Here is a 3,821-nt window from a genome sequence, read left to right as displayed (position 1 = left end):
CCTGGTTCCCATCCAAGTCCTTCCAATATACTGGACGTGTGACCAGCTTGGTACCTTGTGTGCCGCCAACTCCTTTTATTGGTGGGCCTGGGCTGGTATTTCCAATGAGGGAATTTAAGGGATTCAGTTTCTGACATAATGGTGACATCAGCCCCTGTGTCTACTAGGTGCTTTATGGCAGTCCATCTAGGAACAGGGTCATTAGTGGGGAGTGGTTGAGGATTGGGAGAGTCCATAATATCTGTCTCGTTTCCACTCTTGTAGGTGGGGCTGAGGGGCACCCCAGGTGGAGTTTAAAGGAGTTGAGTCTGGTTGAGGCTGTGACCTACAGTCTTTAGCCCAATGGAACCCTCTTTTGCACTTGGGGCAGCGAGTCTTGGGGCAGGCTGTACCTCTTGGGCAGTAGCTATGAAAGTGGCCAAGCCACCCACAGTTCCAGCAGCCTTCCCGTGCCCCAAAGTGGGCAGGTTTTCCTTGTGACAAAAGAGTCACCAAGGAGGCAGTCAAAGCCTCAACAGGGCCTGCCCTAGGGTCTAAGTCTCTAGTAGCAAGTACCCATTTGTGAATGTTATCATTGCGGACAGGTGTGATAGCATTACGAGTAGGGATGTTTAGTCCCTCCCAAGTTAATTGTTTGATAAACACCTCTCGGGTGGGTCCAGACTCCACCCTCTGCTCTACTGCCTCGGTGACACGGTTAAGGAAGGCCATGAAGGACTCCCCTGACTGTTGAATCAAATTATGGAAAAAGACTTGTGGGTCACAGGGGGAGCAACATTTAAGGGCCTTAAAGGCCAAGTCAGAAACTTGTTGAAAATAGGCATGGAGGCCAATAGTAGACTGGGAGATGAGGTCAGTATATTGTCCACGTCCCGTGAGCATGTCCAACTTAATGTTGAGGCCACACTGGAAATTTAGGTGTGCCTGGTTTTCAGCCTGATCGTCATAGGCTGCGCACCAGTTTAGAAAGACTGAGGGTTCTAGGACTGCCTTTAGTAAGTTATACCAATCATAGTGGGTTTGTAACTGTAAGGACCACTGGCGAAGAACCTGTTCGAAATATGGGGATTCAGAACCTGATTGCTCAGCTGCCTTGCAGATGAGAACAAGGTCAGCAAGTGGGGTGGGCAGCCATGGACGCTGTGCCACATCGGGGCTGACGTTAACCGGAAATGCGGACAAAGGTGGGTGAGGCTTTAAGGAGGGTGGTCTAGGAGGGAGGGGCACATTAGCAGGGAAAGGGGCAGGATGATTATGGGGGGGAAGAGTAACTTCTTCCATGGGTATTGGGGCGGGAAAATTTCTGGGCATGGTAGCTCTAGGAGAGTATCCTGAGATATAGGCAAAGGAGCTCCTTCCTTATTGGAAGTGGGCGCAGAGGTGGCATCCACCTCTGGGTCCAGGGGGTCTGAGAGGTCTGGGGTCGAGGTAATAGCCAGATCTACACTAGATTGCTCCCAGCAGTGTTTGTTGTGGGCCAAGATGGCTTCCTCAGGAGAGGACAATTTAAGGCTAGCAATGATGGCTAGGAGGATCAGTACGAATGATGCGGGGGGAGTGATCCCTAACCCAACCTCCCTTTTTCAGGCCAGGAAGAGGACCCACATCCACGTGTCAGGGTCCCACATGTTTTCAGGGGAGACCCACAGAGCCAAATTAGTGGCTTCATCCCAAAAGTGTTCGATATCTTTTGGTTTCACTTTCAACCTTCTGGTTTTAAGGAGCACCTTGAGTGCTGCCATCTGTGGTTCCCTGCATTGTGGTGGTAAATTGCCAGTTGTGGGAGGGTCTCATGAAGGGGAATTCACCACAAAAGTAGAAGACGAGGGTGACTACCAAGAGGGCACAAAGGAAGCAAAGAAGCACTGTGAGCCACTCGGAGGTAAACCGCCCCGACATGTAAAGGTGTATCGGATCCAAATGTCTTGTGCTCAGTGAGGGACTTCTGGAGGCCATGACATCTCTAGCTGTATGCTCACACCATGTTTCCGGGACAGGCAACAGGGTGACCTGAAGCCTGGGCTCCGAGTTCGGGGTGGATCAGCCCTTATGTGAACTCACCGGGATGAGCCGAGACGGGGGAGGTGCTGACGTGGGCTTCAGGACCGCATGGTGGAGTGTGCCTCCTGATCTAACAAACTAGTCCTACAATAAAGATGACAGACAGGGTGGAGGGGACAGAGGAGGGGGCTACTCGCTTACCCTTGAGCAGCTGAAGAAACAGACAAATCCGGGGGCCTACTTACTGAACGAACTGAGGTTCTGGGTGTCGCCAACACTGTGGGCAGGGGTCCCTGTTCAGGCTCCAGGTGTTGCGGGTTCTCTTCAGGCCAGCTGGGAAGACCCTAACCTGGATCGGGTCCCCTGCTGATTGGGGAGGGCAACAGGTGCGGAGTCATGACACAGACACCGGGAGTCGGGTAGAAGCACTAGGTGAGGTTCTGCAGGCTTGTTTAATGCAGGAGGGTGCAGGCCTTATATTTCCCTTTTCTCCGCCCCCAAGTCCCTTTAGTCAGCGTAGTGGTGCTCCAGCCTCGTTTAATGCTGAAGGGTGCAGGCCTTATATTTCCCTTTTCTCCGCCCCCAAGTCCCTTTAGTCAGCGTATCATTTTCTGATTGGTCTGCGCCACACAGTCTGTCAGCAGTCACTGGGCTCGCGAGCAGGGTACAGAGGCGTGGGCTCCTTTTGGCGGGCTATTTGCAGACCAAGAAGTGAAGTGAATTCACGCTGAATCCCAGGGCTCTGGGTCTGCGCCATCTTTGGAGGCCTGCTGCACATGGATTTTGCATTACTTTTCTGTTGCACAGAATTGTGCTAAATGTGTTATTATATCTTTCCTAAACTGTATTGTGATTAGAATATACAAATCTTTGCATAGTCTCAGGTGTTTGAACAGGTGGTTTCCAGATGGTGGTGCTGTTTGGGAAGGGTGTGGAATCCTCAGAAGGTGGAGCTTTGCTGGGGAAGTGGGTCATTAGAGATGGCTTTTGAATTTTTCTCTCCAGGCCCCACTTCCTGTCTGTCTTCTGCTTCCTGACTGCAGACTCAATCAGTGTGACCAGCCACATCACACCCCTGCTGCCATGCTTTCCTTGCTGTGATAACTTAGATCCTCTCAAACTTTGTGCTAAAATAAACCCTTCTTCCCTTAAGTTTCTTCTTGTTGGGGATTTGGTTATAGCACCAAAAATGTAGCTAACACAAACTGTCATTTTCTTCATGCCTAGGAGTTAGATGGACTCTAAAATTTCTCTTCTGGAAGGAGAACAAAAAATAAAATGTGAGGGAGGTATTGACAGTCCAAAGAGAGTCTAAATATACCACAGGGACAGCATAGGGTGACTGTAAAATTTTCTGGAGTCCTATTTGAACAAATCTGTGAAGTAACCATCACTGACAAAAGGACTACAGGTAGTGAAGGCAATTTTTAAAGTGGGAGAATCTCAGGCACCGAGGCTGAGAACTCTTTGTGATGATCATATTAGTGATGGATTGTATTCTGGTGATATATCAGTCAGGACTCTGCTGTAACCATCAGAAATTATGGCTACCTGGAGTAAAAATCACTTGGAAAACGGAATATGGTCCAAGATTGGTGCAGAGCCTAGGGGATGAGGCTTATGAAACTGGTTAAAGCCAAAGGACAGAAAGCCAGATCACCCTGCCCGGGCATTCAGGTTAGTATGGCAATGCTGATCCCACTGTGTTGGAAACTAGAGGCCACTTTAGCTGAAGCCCTTGTGACACTACCTCCTCTGCCTCCTCTGGATGCCCAGGGTTCCAGTCTAATTTCTTTACTTTGCATACTTCTTGTTACCCT

The sequence above is a fragment of the Nannospalax galili genome, unplaced genomic scaffold, assembly GCF_000622305.1.
Source record: "Nannospalax galili isolate Female #2095 unplaced genomic scaffold, S.galili_v1.0 scaffold402, whole genome shotgun sequence".
Classification (NCBI taxonomy): Eukaryota; Metazoa; Chordata; class Mammalia; order Rodentia; family Spalacidae; genus Nannospalax; species Nannospalax galili.
This window is presented reverse-complemented; position numbering follows the sequence as displayed.